Source organism: Archocentrus centrarchus, chromosome 21 (genome assembly GCF_007364275.1).
Source record: "Archocentrus centrarchus isolate MPI-CPG fArcCen1 chromosome 21, fArcCen1, whole genome shotgun sequence".
Taxonomy (NCBI): Eukaryota; Metazoa; Chordata; class Actinopteri; order Cichliformes; family Cichlidae; genus Archocentrus; species Archocentrus centrarchus.
Window position 1 is genome coordinate 4,229,893 of NC_044366.1, and position 17,155 is coordinate 4,247,047.

Below are 17,155 nucleotides of genomic sequence, written 5' to 3' on the forward strand. Positions count from 1 at the left end.
TGTACAGACCTCCCTCTTCTCAGCCATCTCCTCTAGCTTTTCTCAGAGGATAACGAGGTGTCCAGGGTCACGCTGGAGAGATTATGTCTCTCCAGCGTGACCCTGGACCTTCTCCCAGTTGGACGTGCCTGGAACCTACAGCCGTCCTAATCAAAGGACTGAACCAACTCAGCTGGCTTCTTTTCAGTGTGGAGGAGTAGTGGTTCTATTCTGGAGTTAGAGACTACTGAATTTAAATACTAGTGATAAAATAACCACAAATACAGACTTTGAATTGAAACAGAGAAACAAAACAGAAAAAGATTAAATTAACAAGTAATTATTTTTGGCTTTAGTAAACGTTGAGACTTGACTAACAGCTGTGGTGGAGCTCATTTTCACTAGGTCATCCTGTAGGCTGGATTTGACCCTCTGTCAGGCCCATGAGCCGCATGTTTGACACCCCTGACACAGAGGCTACATTGTGCAGATATCGGTACAGATGTGCATTAACATTTAGCCTCGCCCTTTGGCGTGCCTTGAAAAACCACTGACATAGGATTTGTGTAAGATACACATACAAACCCACTATAGAATCAAACTCTGCTTTATTGATTTATGTTTCATCTTTAAAAAGAAAACAAATTTGACCCCAAATCATTTTTTTCGTTATCTGCAGGTTAGGAGCTTTGCAAACCAGCTTAGCTCGGGTTCAAATCAGCTTCCAATGCAACATATTTTCTATGATCTCCTTATTAAACCTCCCACTTCCAAACATCTTGTTTCACAGTTTGTGAATGTTTTCTCTGTAACTACATCATTTCTTCATATCAGAGATGCATGGGCCAAAGATATTTAAAGTGGGGGTTTCTGGGATCGTATTCTGATAGGAATAAAAGACTGCTCCATTAATGCTAGGCTGCAGCTAATCCAGTTTAAAGTGGTACATCACCTGTACTATTCTAAAGCACGGTTTAGTAAAATATTCCCGAATCTTTCAGGTGTCTGTGACAGGTGCAGACGAATAATATGGTTTCCTGCTTACACCTTGAAAAATTACGCTACACTCTCAGAAACAATGTTTCCAGATTTGTTAGGATTTGGGGGCCATTCCTTGAACATATGAGCAGTTCCGCTCATGTGAGTCACAAGAAGTGGCTGTCTTACTTTAATTTGGTGGCCCCATCCTATCACTGCCTGATTGTTGGAGCTTGACCTACCTGTTGTTCCACATGTAATTTTGCATATCATACCTGGATACACGCACACTTCTAAGAGACTGTTGTGGAGCTGAATTTCTCTTTCCCTCCTTTTTTTTTTTTTTTTTTTTAATTTTTCTTGCAATTTATTATTTACTTTTACTCTCTCTCTGATTCTTGATTGGTTGGGGTGTTACCGTTTTGTTTTTTGATTTGTTTTTGTCTTTTCTGGACTGTTTATCTTTTCTGTAATAATACTGACAGTTGTGCAGTTGGAGTCTGGGATCCGATCACTGCTGTTATTGTTGTATGGACTCATCTGTGGATGAAGAGGAGGAAGGAGGTCCTAGCACTGTGAACGTCCATTTATGCTGACTGGTCTTAACTGACTCTGATACATATACGGAAGACTGTCTTGTTGTCACTGCTGCACTGTTGACAATAACTTGTTGAAAACAATAAATATATAATGTTAAAAAGCAAACAAATAATTGCACACAAAATTAGCTTATTAGCAGACCATCACTTTGTAAGATTAATTCGTCTGTTTGCTGATTTAGTAAGTGGAAAGAGGAGGAGGCCGAGCTGGAGGTGCAAGAGCTGAAGATGCTCAGATCTTCATTGGGAGTGAGCATGATGGACGTCAGAGGAACCGCTCAGGCTGAGATGGTTTGGACATGTGTAGAGGAGGGATCGTGGCTATACCAGACAAAGGATGTTGAAGGTGGAGCTGCCGGGCAGGAGGAAAAGAGGAAGACCTCAGAGAAGGTTCATGGAGGGCTGGTGTAACAGAAGAGGATGCTGGGGATACTGTGGTGACCCCTAAAGGGAGCAGCCGAAAGAAGAAGAGGAAGAGACAGTTACGCAGGTCCATGCGTTTTTGTAATTTTGCCTCTGTGAACGAACACAGTGGATTCTTAAATCAACCAATCAATACATGATTGGAGTGCAGACTGTCAGCGTTAATGCAAGGGGTCTGACAGAGGTATTACATTAACCGATGAATTAAAGCCAGTTTCTGAATGCCTTCCTGATGTCACACACACACACACACACACACACACACACACACACACACACAAAAAGCTTTGGGAGCTATTAATCGGAGTTTCTTCTGAACCCAGTGAAGAGTAAAACGGTACATTTCAGCGCGTCGTCCTCCAGAGTGGACTCAGAGCCAGCACTCTCCATATGCATGTGTGTCATTTCCTGTTTGGAGCAAATTGGATGCTTGTGTTTACTGACGAGTCTCTGCTGATGAGTCTTTTCCCATCATTTTTTTTTCCACCATGCGTGACTCTGTGGGAGAGTCGCCATCTGTGTGAGAAACAGCTATTTTTATCCCGCTGCCCGTTTAAAGGCTGAGTTTTCTGGGCTTTCTTTAAATTTTTCAGAGCTCCCGCTGCACAGGATTAACCCTTTAATGACAAATTTGGCCAGAGGACAGGTCAAGAATTAACTGGGGCGAGATGATTCCTCTCATTTTTACATAAGGCCACGTAATGCACCAAATAGCTGCACAGTAAGGGCGTATGGATTTGAGTCATTACTTTATATTAATCTGGACTATATGGAAGTGTTTAATTTTATGCAATATGGAAGAGAAATTTAAGAGCCCGTAACAATCTAATCTACATCCATAGTGGGTGCTAAGCTGTTAAGCTTTACGCCCAAACGGCTGTGGGGTGATTCCCCAAGTCTTGCAGGGAGTGTGTCTGCATTTACTATGCTTTCATTATGTTGTGCAATTTTGCAGTTATTCTGCATTTGACGTAATGTAAGGTTGCAGTGTGAGGCTGAAGATGTGCAGTTTTTTATCTGTGTGTGTTTGGATTAGCTCTCTTACTGTGTGAACACTCTCCTCTTTGTATGTCATCCAGCTGAGGCTCTTAGTCACACGAGCGTCGCAGCCGTGCAGCTTCATTTCATCTCTCTCTCTCTCTCCTGCATTTAGATGCACATGCATTTACTCTATGGGATGCCACACGCACACACACACACACACACACACACACACACACACTCGGATACACTCATCCTGCCAGGCTTGGGAGCATCAAGGCCTTATCTAGGTCACAGCATAAGCCCAGAGGTATCCTGTTCTCCACACACGCAGACGCATGAACGTACGTTTTGAAATTTGCAGTTGGAGTGACGTGTCTGGAAAATTGAATCCATTTTGACTCATTCCTCCTCAGCTAACAGAGAAAGGATTTTTATTTGGATTTCATATTTGTGCACACACACACACACACACACCTCCTCCCACATTAACCTCATTTGTGACTCGGTCTAACGGCTCTCATGATTGTCACAAGGCCATCATTTCCTTGATTAAGTGCTCTTCCTCTTGCAGATCACTGAATCGGAGACACTTTGCCACCGAGGCCTGAACGAAATGTGTAATCTGCTTGAAATAAAGACGCGCTTCTCTTTGCTCGCTGCTGCAGAGGCACCACAGGATGCCTTTGATTTGACTTAGCCTGACAGTGTATCATCCGAGATGCGACCGAGTGTCACAGCACAGAAATAGAGCTTATTTCTTTGCTTCAGTCGTCTATAAATATTCCAAAGCTCTCTTTCTCCCCCTCCCTCTTTCCACTGTTTGTCCTTTTTTATTCTGCCTCCCACATCTTCCCTTTCCCCTCTGCTCCTTTTCTATAACATGGAGTAACGTGGCTCTTGTCTGTCTATAGAGAGGCAGGAATAAAAACACTCTCAGGGTTTGGCTTCCCTCCCCTCATCTCATTCCTGCAGAGCCATCCTTCCCTGCCCCTTAACACACAGATTTCCTTCAGCCTGATGCTTAATCTCATCTAAACAAGTGTTTGCTTCAAAAATAAGAACATTTACAAAGAGGCCCGGCTGATTTTTATCTTGAAACAGGGTGCCGTCCTGCCTAACCTATCAGTGGGAGAAGTAAGAGTGCCACCTATGAAGTCAGCAGTCCCCCAACCCCCACCCTGAACACATGTTCAACATCCTCTGGGCACAGGCTGAGCAGAGCGCTGAGACACAGCTGAGAATTAGAGAGGAAGAGCGGGAGAGAGAGGAAGACGGAGCAGTGGAGTGGAAATTTGTGCGAGCATCAGAGAAAGACAGAAATAGAGCGATAAAGCAGTGAATTAGGCAGAGGCAGGGGCAGGGAGAGGAGGAGGAGAAAGAGGAGGAGGCAGTCTTTCACTGATGCTTGATGCAGTTATATTCTCGTACAGCAGCAGAGAGCCGTCGTCGAGCGTGGATGTGAGAACCTCATGGATTTGCTGCCGTCTGAGTCTCAGTGGAATTCGCTGCACCTGAAGGAGCTGCAGACGGAGGAGGAGGATGCTGCGACTGCGGCTGGATGTTAGGATACATGCGGGCCTGTGACGTCTGCGTCCTTCCTCGGGATGGCTCTGACCCAGATTGTGGAGTCGCGGCACTGCTCCTCGGGTGGTCTGCCGATGTGAGGCGGACGAGGGATGCTCTGCACCTCTGCGGACGCCGCTCAGCCCGCTGCCTCTGCTGACATCCGTCTCCGTGGATACGCACAGCAACTGAAAGGGTAAGGACCCACCGCTCTGACCTGTGCGCTCAAATGTCACGCTCACTGGTTTTCTGTGTGTGTGTTGTAAATAACAGGCTTCCTGCAGATTCTTAAACATTTACAAGGCTTTGAATTCATTAATCTGAAAATAAGGCCTTAATTGGTTTTAAAATGTCTCACACCAGGCTTTTAAAAGTCTTAAAAAAAAAAACAAAAAAAAACATGTTATGGCATTTTCTGACATTGCTATTTAAAATCTCCAAAATACAGGAGGGGACTGAGAACAAGGCAAAGGGGGCCAACAGGAGTCTGGACATGTGATCAGATATAAATGCATTGTAGAAAATTCGGTATGATTTCCAGGCTCATGTGCATCCCTGTGTTTAAAGGTACTTATTGTAAATCCCTGTGTTTAAAAATAGCTTAAAGAATGTGAAGAAACAGCTGCTAAGGCTTCATATCCAAAAGCATCTTTGTGTTGTGTTGATGAGATATCAACTGAAGTTGAACTAGGGTCGAGCTGTACTTTTATGCCGTGTGAATTTTTATCACTTGGTGGTGTAGCAAGTCAACTGGACAAATCATTAAAAACATGTTTTTGTTTGCTTTTTTTTTTTTTTTTTAAAAACAAAGCAAATCTTCAAGGAAATCCAGGTGGGGTTAAAAAGAAAAATCGAAAGTTAAAAGAACAGCAGAAGGCTGAAACGTCTGTACATGAGGTACAAAATGCTGCCTCCTGGTGGTAATTACAGAAAGTACCTTTAAACATTGTATTACAGAGCAGTGAAAGAATCACGCAGGCCTTTTACTTAAAAGCTCCGATCCTATTTCAATACAAACGCTTTAGCACCAAATTATACTTAAAGTACCTAAACCAGCGGACATCAACTACATTTGTCCGAGGGTCGGAATTTTTCTCGGCAAACACTATGAGGGACAGATGCCCTTGTAAGGTATAATAAAAGGAATACTGTATCCTCAGTAATATATTATCATTTGATATATCAATTTTCCTTTCAAATTTGTTCTATTTTTAATGGTGTGATGTACAAGTCTTGCACTTACATGGTCTTCTCAGTTACGTTGATGGTTATGGAGACAGCGCAATTGTGTGCTGTTGTGCTCATCATAGATATAATGAGAACAGAAACAATAAAATGTTACATGAGAGTAACAAGTTTATCTTTGCATACTCTACTTTTCAAAAGGCGTTTTATTTATTTATTTATTTTTAATCTGGATCTTATGGTAAATTTTAGTAATTTTATTTCCCAGGCAATGTTGAGATCTCTTTCTTCAAAAATGTTATAAAGTAATTTACCTACTTTTTAATAAATAATGTTTTGTTTTGAGACAAAACGTCCTCTGCCCAGAGTGAATGAACGCAAAAGGCCCAAATATCAGACTCTGACAAAAAGATTTCGACATAGATTCACGCACTACAACCGCAATGGCAAAAATGGCAGCACATTTATTTTTATCAATATCAGAATAGTAGGTACTAGGCCGCGGGGGACGCATGGGGAGGGCAGGGCAGGTGCATGTTGAGCCACTAGCCACCTACCGGTCCGGTTCCCTGCAAGCACAGTGAGACCCACGCAGGCTGCGGAGTACGCTCGGCAGCTCAGTAACGATCCTTCCGCAGGTTCACCGCCGGAAAAACCTCTTTTAGTTGGACAAGTTTGACCGTCGAACATTTTTTTCTACACAAAACAAGGTTAGACTCACCTTCAGCTGAGTTCACACTCTGATCACCAACAAAAGCCGGCTGCTCAGTGCAGCCACAAAATGCTTTAAGTCCGATCTTGCATTCTGATTGGTTATAGGGACATTGAGGCATTCACGGGCAATGGGAAATCGCGGTGTGAGGCATTTGATGATTCGGACCAGTCTGACGCCGGTATTTAACGGGTTATGACGATTGATTGGCATTTAGTATTTGTGGCAGTACTCTTTGGGGGGCTGGGTGTGGCCCGCGGGCCGCCAGTTGACGTTCCTAGACCTTTAAACTTTAAACTTTAGGTGCTTTAACTTTTAAATAAAAGCACTCACTCAAGGTTTTTCCTGAATGTTTAACTACACATGTAAGAAAGCTTGGGCCGTACATTGTTGAGGCAGTAAATCTATTAATTTGCTTCCCACCACTGGATAAACAAATTAAAAATCTGGCAAATGTTTTGTTAAAAATCAGAGTCCCGGTGATTTTTCCTGTGGGGGAAGGTCAAAAACTCTCTGATGACAGGATTTTCATTTTAATCCAGGATAAACTCTACTCATTATGCATCGAGTTCAATATTTGCATCCAAAGTATCGTGGGGTACTAGAAAGGAGAAAGCAGCATAACAGAGTACAAGTACATTAAAGCTGTAGTTCAGTAAAGTACTTGAGTAAATGTACTCAGTTACATTCCACCAATCGTCCGAATACGTAAGAGCGACAGCACTCTAGTCCGATAGCATTGGTGGGGAGGCTGTGGTCACACCCCCACCAAAATATCCAAAATATGGTGGCCAGGATGCTGAGAGCAGCAGGACTTTCTGCTTTCACTTTCCTGTCTCTCTCCCTTCAGCCCCCCCCAAGCCTGGTTCTGCCAGAGGCTTCCTGTTAAAAGGGGAGTTCCTCCTTCCCACTGTTGCAGTGTTTGCTCATAGGGGGTTGTTTTGACTGTTGGGTTTTCTCTGCAATTATTATATGGTCTTTACATTACAATATGAAGCACCTTGAGGTGACTGTTGTGATTTGGCACTATATAAATAAAAGTGAATTGAATAGCTAGCAGTGAGATGGAGTTCAATCCAATAATAAGTGGCTGTTCTATAAAGGAAGCACACTGTATTTTGTTCATTAATGTATCTGCATGTCAAAGTATCCCGAGCTGCCTCCAGTGCATCTGTTGGACTGTGAGTGTGTCAGGTTAAAAGCACTTAGGCATGGAAAAAAAAGCACGCGTATGAATGAGGCTTGTACTAGGAAAGCACTTTGAGTACTCAAATAGAGTAGAACAGCACTAGAAGTACCATTCCATTTATGTTTCTATTAAGGTGCAGTGAGATCAGCAGTTGTCAATGTTTTTAGGACTGAGTGCCATTTCAGGGAGGCGAAATATGATCGAGAGCCGCGCATCATCACTTTCAGTGTCGAGCGGTGCTTCATGCTGTGAGCTAACTGCCATCATCTTTATTGTGCTGACTGTGAGTTCTGAACACCAGCCTGTTCCCGGGAGACTATTTAACATGTTTACTTAACAGACTTTGGATTTATTAAAAAAGCACACATGCACCTTTTTAATTTAGTGAACTTTAATTATAACATCAACTAAATAAATCAATATGAAGTGAACTCAACCTGCTGCGGCCTGCTGGGTCAAGGAGAGCGTGCAAAACAGAGTGCAGTGCATTTTATTTCAGTGGGTTTTTTTTTTTCAGTGGAAGCCAAAACTGTCACTGAAATTAAAATTTGCTGAACTGCACGGCCCTATCATCAGCTGCATTACTGCATAAGAGCTGATTAAGCATAAATGGTCTCGTTCTTTGATATATGAGATGAAGAGGATACAGAAAACTGTACAGCAGACATTACTTTCTTTCCTTGTCACATATGCAAGTGCGAGCCACAAACACCAAACAACCTGCATCTCCACCCAAAGGAAATTATGTCATTTTCTGTGGTTGCTGCAGTTGGCCTTAAATTAAATCCTGGGTGGTGTTAAAAGTAATCTTACATGTAACTAGTATTTAAGCTTTAGGAACGCAGAATACATCACAAATCATCATGTTCAGTACTGCGCAAAAGTCTCATTTCTTCATATTTTGCTGGGAAAATGGGAACTAGGTGCAGTAATTTATTGAAGTGTGCAAACATACATGGAAACGTATGAACTCTGAGGAAGCTTTCTGTTTCAGGAACAGTTCTCCAGGCTTCCTGAAGGACATTCAAAGCTTTTCTTTATATGTTTCTGCCTTTTGTTCTGTCCTGTTGGGATGACCCCACGATGCTTCGGTAATGTTGAGGTCCGGGCCTTGGGGGGGACGATCCATGACTGATACTGCTACAGTGTGTGCGTTTGTCTATCCAGGTCTGCTTTTACTGCATTGGCAGTGTGTTTGGGATCACGGTCGTGCTGAAAAATTAAGCTGTTGATAATCAGATGCTTTCCAGATGGACCTGCAAGGTGGATCATAACTCCATCCTTCATTTTGATGGTACTTTTCTGTGTTCATAACTCCATCAATTTTGACAAGATCTCCAACACCATTGGCTGAAAATGCAGCTTGAAACCATGACAGAGCCTCCACCGTGTTTCACAGATGACTTTAGTTCAGTTCTTGTGTAATGTGGCATACAACATGAGACCATTTCTGATGAGGCTTCAGTGAACAGTAGATGGATCAGCTGAAGGTCCAGATGCATCTCTCAGGTCCTGTTTCAGGTCTTTGCTGGATTTTTTCCCCTATTTTTTAAGGACATGACTTTAAGATGCTGTTCATCTGCTGTAGAGAGTTTCTTCTTTTGTCCTCCACTTGTCCAGTTTCATCAAAGGTCACACAGGATCCAATGGTGGCATATGCCAAGATTTCAACTAACAGCTCTTTGGGAATCACCTTGTTGGTGCAAAAATACTATTTTATGTCAGTCAAACTATTATCTTTGGGATTTTTCATAGATTCAACTAAAGAAATGGGGGAAAATGTGTTTGTTACTGGCCACCTGTCACACAAAGTGCCTAAAGAGACAATTCAAAATTGGTTCTTTGCTAAGTTGTCTGTTACTTGTAGACAACACTGGTTCATGGCTTGAGTTAAGAGCCTTTTTAATGCTCAAATGATTCATAGCTCAGAGTTAAATGGCTTAAGAAACAAAACATTCCTCTCAATATTGTCAGGTACAAGGACTGGACTCAAAATAGGTGAAAAAACAGCCATTTTCCAAAGAAAACTTTGAAAGCCCGAAAAACTGTTACTCATGACCACTTAAAAAAAAAAAGTCTGACAATATGAAGAAATGAGGGGTGGGTCAAGACTTCTGCACAGCACTACAGCACCAGCTTCATGGCTGTGATGATGAGCTGAAGGCCATATTGTATGCATGCTCTGTGCAGAATAGCTGCATGTATAATGTATGACCTGGGAGGTGTCGTGGAGAGCAACAAGTCACTGTGCTTCCCCCAAAGTGCGGAGAAAAGTAGGCTAGGATGGCACAGCCGGAGGAGACCCGGATAAATAATTTACTCAAGTCCCTTTTTAAAAGCATTTGGCTTCATTCAGCTAGAAGGGAGGAAAAAAAATTGTATTTGTTCTTCTTACTGGGAAAGATGATGATTTTATGATTTTTCTCAGCAGGGACTCAGATGAGGTCAAACTGATGGCAGGCAGCCTCCTCCTCCTCCTCCTCCTCCTCTTCAGTGGAGCTCAGTTCAGTTTCATTCAGAATCCCGGTTGTTTATTTAAAAAGACGTGTCACATTTCGGCACATCAAAAATGATCAAATAAATTAGTAGTGGGTGTAATTTGATCCGAGGTCAGCAGGTGGTGAGTGTAGGAGGCCGATTTCACTTAATGTGATGTTTTCTTCTCCAGTTGGACTCTGCCTGCAGTAACCAGCCTGGAGAAGTTTGTGTCATAGTGTCCTTATTTAACATGTATTCATCACAGTGGGTTGTCAAGCTTCTGATAATAAGCACCCTGTGTATGCATTACTCATAACCTTATCGGTATTTTGCAGCCTATCAGGCTAACACAGATGCAGACATGTCAGTGAATCAACTTACAAGTTTAGAATTCATCATGCAAATCCTTTAAAGAAGCTATAGTAAGTTTTTTAAAAAGACTATTTGGGCACTCAGTGCAGAGGCTGACAGGAAGTGCACACGTGGGTGAGAAAGGCCATGACGTGCAACAGAAGTCACCCAGCTGGGAGCTGACCTGAGGACCGCTGAGATGTCATGAGACACCAATATTTGAATAATTAGCAGTGCAGCAAGTCTCCAAAACCATCCTCTTCATATCTGGGAGAAGAATTCCTGATCACTTGATTCTGATTGGCTCTTATGCAAACAATAAACTTCATTATTCTGATTCCAGTTGGCTTGTTTACCTGGATCATTTTTAAATGTTTCCATTTCAACTGGACTTGGATGCATTAAACAGGCATCAACAGCCTGGTACAGGAAGACAGAGCTGCTGTGTGAAATCGTGACCCAGAGCATCACCAGGAGCAGTAGTGGTTATTAATAATTTCTAATGAAAATTTTATTAATTATTATTATTAAAAGTTATTATTAAAAACTTGTCAATAACTTTTATACTTTGTAAAGTAGTCCTGTGGGCTGGATGGGACCCTTTGGGTCAGTTCTGGCCCGGGACCTGTATATTTGACATCAGTGCTATTCAATTCAATTCAATTCAATTCAATTCAATTTTATTTATATAGCGCCAAATCACAACAAACTGTCGCCTCAAGGCGCTTTGTATTGTGGGTAAATTGTAGGAAACTCAAGGTGCGTATGTGACGCTTGCTCTTATTAGTTTACTGCTTTCAGAGCTGTTATTTAGGACGGCTTTAGAACCACATTCTGAGACATGGCAAGAAGGGGACTTCTGGGGTCTTCTGCAGCAGTCTTGCTGTGGAAAAGAAAGGAGGTTCTCCCCGAGGAGCATCGAGAGATTTTGCACGGAAAATGGCTTAAGTGGACTCTCTGATGCACATCTGCAGGTGGAGGTGTTAAAAGCCTAAGAGACAAGCATTTGCTGTTCCAAAAGAACGACATACTGCTCCATCTTTACAGTGATCAATGGGAAAGTTTCTGTGATGCCACAAACGGAAAAAAAGAAAAACAGATTTCTGGTTTGAGGAAAATAAAAAGACATGCTGTTTTTTTTTCTGTTTCCTATTCTTTGTGAATTTATGTTGTGATTTCAAATGGAGTAAAAGAAATATAATTCATTTTGCATTGTACGGATTTGGAGTATAAAATTAAAATAAAAAACAAACATTTTTTTTAGTTTTTTTTTTAAATACATGTTTCGAAAATGAAAAACAAATGACCAAAAAGTACACGGACCCCGAACAAACCACAGGACCTCTGGAACGATGTCCTTTGGACGGACGAGAGATGTTTGGAGATGTTTGTCCATAATTCACAGCAGCACGTTTGGAGGAAACCAAACTCAGCAAATCAGCTGGAGGATTTGGGCTCCTTGCAGTCATTGAGTTACCATGAACTCCTCTCTAAGCTTGGACCAAACTGGGTCATACAACAGGACAATGATCCCAAGTCCAGACCTCAGCCTGACTGAGATGCTGTGCTGGGACCTTCAGAGAGCTGTGCATAAATACCTGCAAACCTCAATGAACTGAAGCAATGGGCCAAAGTTCCACCAATGGAATTCAGATGGTTCCCACCATAAATATATTACATTTTCAATGATTTATAAATCTATGGCATAACTAAAGTGCTGAATACTTTATACCACAGCCTGATATGCACCTGTCCAGTTAAGTGAATACATGTTGCTACGATGCAGATTGTATGCTTGTCAGTAACAATGAGCAGCACAAGGATAATGCTTCAGTTAAACGTAACATCGTAGGCTGTAATTGTGTCTTCATTTTCATCAAAACGCACATTCAGAAGTTCGTATTCTTCCACTGTAGATGCCATCTCGGTTCAGTAAAAGTAACTGTGTATCAATTCAGTGAGTTCAGTTTCCTGTGTGATGGCACAGCATGGATTCAAACACCATCACCCAGAATGGCGTCGACTCCACGGGGATAAGAAGCTAGACAAAAAGATGCTTTCAGTGTGAAAAGCAAACCCTTAAACGAGCTGTGTCCATCTTTAATTCAGTCTGTGCTCAGTCCACTCACCGATAATCTGACCACTTTCATCATCTTAAACATGGCCGACGCCAGTCAACCCAGTCCACATCTGGGTCACATTTGTCGGGTATCCGAGTCCAAATTTACCTCCTGTGGTCATATCCAGACCTGGTTACACGCCATCGAGTGATCTTAGAGCTACACGCTCTTCAGGGCTGTGACAGCAGCGTCTTCAGTGGCCGTTTTAACACACAGGTTATCAGACTGTTCGCGGTGCTGTAGCTTCTTCCTGCAGGCAGAGTTAACCAGAAAAGACTTTAAAAGAGAGCTAATGTGACAGCTGAGAGTTAACATTAAATTAGGAAAAGTAAACAATTAGGTCCCGTCCCTCACGGCAAAAAAAATTACCGCACAGACTGAACTGTCACACCGATGCAATTACTCCGCTGATACGAGTCAGTGTGATAAGTAAGGGTTTGGTAACACTTGTAATCTCAGCAGTTACATGTACTTATCTCCTCAGCATGCTACTCATTCAAGAGACAGAAGCAGGAAACATGGAGCATTTGAATAGATTTATTAAAATAAAATAAAGTCCAGTAAACCACATTATTTGTATCATTGCAGCGGCATGGCTGACCTCATCTCGATGTACAAAAAAAGCCTTTATTAAACGTAGTGTATGAAGAGCAGCTCCGGGGCAAAGAGTTGACCATTGTCTGCTGCTGCATCTATTCCACGCTGGCTGCACAGAAGCGGATACTCTAATGCATCCGATCGGGAGAGTGTATGAGAGCACCATACAGCCACACAAAAGGGGTCAGCGGTAGCCTAAAGGTTGAAGAAAGGAAACGCGGTCATTGGTTTAATCAGTGCTGTTTTATAAGGATTCAGACCTGGAGGAGTCTAACTGTGAAACTATCAGGAATGAAATGACTCCACAAGATCAAAGTGGTCATTTGATAATTTTTGCCTCTCATTTATCAATAAATTCATGATACAAGCTCAGATAAATCCACTGGCGCACGCTGCCGTAGACTCCCACATTAAAATATCCAACTTTACAGCTGCTGCCTGGAGCACAATGATGGGCCAGTTAAAACATGAGGGGCGCCGAACTGAGAGGTAACGGGACCTTAAAGAGAGACTGGCAGCCGGCACAGCGAGGGACAAGACTCTACAGCTCAGCTGTGATTGGATACAGGTGAAACTAATGAGAGCGGGGCAGACAGCACTCCACTATCTCGTCTGTTTAAGTTATCAGCTAATGCCAAGTGATAATAATTAGTGCCAAGCAATAAAATCCTAAAATTTCAATCACCAAAACTGAAGCACAGACTTCTTAGTGCAATTAACTGCACAGGAGCCATATTATTGGTCAGATAACTGCATTCAATGGGCTTCGACAGCACAAACACAGTCCAGAGGTCGAGTTCAGGGACTCCAGTTAGCTGAGGTGAAGCCCAGCAGACAGCTAGCAGCTACAGCCGCCTGTGTCAGTCAAATCCTGCAATCTGAAGCCTGAACAGAGTCATTTACATAATAATAGCAGCTGTTTCAGACAGCCGGGGCATAACTGCACTAAGAAACAGGACAGAGAGTATTAGGATTGTAAAATTATTTAATTAAGGGTGACAACACCTGGACACAGTCACCATCACATCAGCCATCACTCTGTGGACCCCCTTCTTGTTTTGTAGGTAGTGAATGATCAATCCCAAGGTAGTCACAGCCTAAACCATATCCTGTTTGGTTATCCATTTTACTCTAAATGAGATCATATTCAACAAAGTGATAAGACTTGAAACTAGAAATTGAGGCCATAAATTCATCAGGAAAGTCTTACTGAAGCTGGGTATCCTGCCAGCAGAAACCACGTTTCTTTGGCTTCACCTCTCAGACCTTCAGCAATCCGCTGAAACATTTCTCTTCCCCACCGAGCAGCAGATCAAGTTTTCACTTTCTTTGACTGAGAACACTCAAATGAAAACAACTGCTGGACAAATACTTCCTTATTTCATCCATTTTAGATGACGATAGGCAGACCGTAGCTGCAGCTAGCTCTCAGTCTGCAGTCAGTCATCATCTCCCAGCCACCAAAATCCATTTTCACGCTCTCTGAGCAGGCAGGAGGCATGATGAGCTGAGAAAGGGCTGAATGAGTGTTTTAAAGTGGAGCTTAGCACACCTGAGTCACATCCAGGCCTTTTTCTCCTCTTCTTCTGCACTGTGCAGTCACATTTAGAGACAGTATCTGCAGTGATGCTGAAAGCCTGCAGGCCCCCCTACAGATAGGAGTCGCATGCCGATTCATGGTGCAGCAACTCTGGTTAATGTTTGGTTATTTAAGCCACAAAGACTACTTAGATTAAGGGAAAAATCCAAATTAGAATTACTGTTCTGTTGGGGTTGATGTAGCTTGTTGAATGTAACCAGCTGAGTCGAGTATCACTGCAGAGGGACTTGTCAGAGATGAGCTGTGCTCATCGGAGCAGGCTAACTGATCGATTGCAACACGTTGGGAATCTGTTTCATGTGTCGTGATATTAATTGATCATAGTGGAAGAATTGTATTTTAAAGCACCATTCAGCTCTCCTTTATCTGTGCTGTGAGTTTCCCTCCTGGTTGATTAACCTTCCCGGTATTTTACCGGCAGCAGTGTTAGGTTTTAGGTCTTTTACACTGATGGATGTCTGATCTGTAGTTTTGTAGCACTAACTGTGTTAGGACAGTGTGGATGAGTGATTCTTTGGGTGCAAGCCCCGAGGCAGCAGGGTCACATTTTAAAAGGCTACAAAATATTGCATCTTGCTGCATCACTTCCTGGTCAAACCAACAACCAACCAATCCAACACACAGACAGGGGATCAGCAGAAATGATTTTAACCTATTGTTACAGTTTCCACAGGAGGAGGACACCAGCACGCAGAATAAGAGTCCAAAAATCCACATCTTTAATCCAAAAATAGGCAGCAGTCATATACAGTGAGGCAGGCAGCAAGATGAGCAATCAGAAGGGGCCCAGGCAGAGGTCAAACTACACAAGGAACAAGACTCTGCCACAGAATACAGCAGGCCAGGGAGGATTTATACCACTGAGTGATTGGAAGCAGGTGTGGAAGACAACTCAGGTGAGACTAATAATCAGGCTGGGATGGATGATTACCAGAGGGAGGACGTAAAACTGATAACAAAATAAAACAGGAAAATCCAGAACCGTGTCGTCATTCGCTGCCTACGCCGCGCCCGAGGTGGAAAACTGAGTCATCACAAAACCAAAAGCTACACAGATTTTTGTGTAATATGAAGAAAACTACACAACTCACTGAAACCCAAATGATTACCAGACAAAACAGCATCTGAAGGAGCAGCTAACACTGGTTATTGGGACAAAAGGGAGAATACATGAAACTAAGCTCTAGCTTATTTCTGTGCTCAGTGCATTTCCTTAGCAGGTTGGCATACTGGTTACAGCTGTCACCTCACAGCAAGAAGGTCCTGGGTTTGAATCCAAGGCCAGCTTGGGCCTTTCTGTGTGGAGTCTGCATGTTCTCCCCCAGTACTCCAGCTTCCTCCCACAGTCCAAAAAACATGCATATTGGGTTAACGGGTGATTCTAAATTGGCCACAGGTGTGAATGTCAGTGGCGGTCTAGCCCACCTCTCACCCTGCAACCCTGTGACAGCTGGGATAGGCCCGTGACCCTGAAATGGATCAGGGGATAAGAAATTTGATGGATGGGAAGACCAGATCAAATCAAATTTGCCCTTTGCATGATAAAAACCTCTCAGCATTACATCCCACATTAATTTGCTCCGGTCACCCGGGCTGTGGGGCGGCGCTAAGCAGAGATGCACAGACCTCCCCCCTCCGTGGCCTCCACCTCCAGCTGTGTCCCTGCAGACTTTTGTTGCTTGAACATAAACACACACTCTGAGTCATTATCTGATTTTTGCTGTAATAACTGATGACTGATGTTTTTTTGTTCTTGGCTTGAAGCCTCAGTTTTGATCAGAGCATGTGTGGGCCATGGAGTCAGTGCAGGCAGTTTGAAAAAAATGAAAAATATGGAGTGAAGCTAAATGAAATTATTAGGATTTTTGGAGAGAACATACATTTATTGATGCTGACCTTTATTTAGACAAAATGCAATGTAAAAATTGTGGGAGTGGAGCATGAAGCTTGCAGACCACTGGATTAGTGTAACTTTAGTTATTTACTTCATTTATTCGTACAAAATTATTTTTTTGTCAGGTAATGTCAAATATTGTCTAAAGCAGAAGGAAAAATTAACCATCAGCTGTTGCTACAGATAAATTCTAATAAGTCTGCACTGGTATCGTGTTTTAGCTTCGGTGTAATGAAACTGTTCAGCGGCGTGAAGCTGAGAAAGAGCTGAATCATTCCCCGAATAAAAAAAAAACAGTTAAAATGAAGAAGAATCTGTAATAAATAGCTCTGCATCAAAGGCTGAAGCCTGACTGTTTGCTGCAGACTCAGATTAGAGGCTGGGGGACGACAGAATGGAAACAGCACTTCAGCATCAAGGACACGTAAAAAAAAAAAAAAAATAGCTTAGCGCTAAAAATATCTCATCCAAGGACTATTTATGGAATGAAAGCAGAGACGGAT

General features: G+C 42.6%; 1 protein-coding gene across 1 annotated transcript in view; it reads left to right on the forward strand.

The window, feature by feature from the left end:
- The first annotated feature begins 4,520 nt into the window (after window positions 1-4,520).
- LOC115800993 (nck-associated protein 5-like) overlaps window positions 4,521-17,155 on the forward strand; it is a 108,553-nt gene continuing 95,918 nt past the window's right edge. The window contains exon 1 of the mRNA XM_030758666.1: window positions 4,521-4,722. The gene's annotated coding sequence lies outside the window, so the exon portion shown is untranslated. The remainder of the gene's footprint in view (window positions 4,723-17,155) is intronic.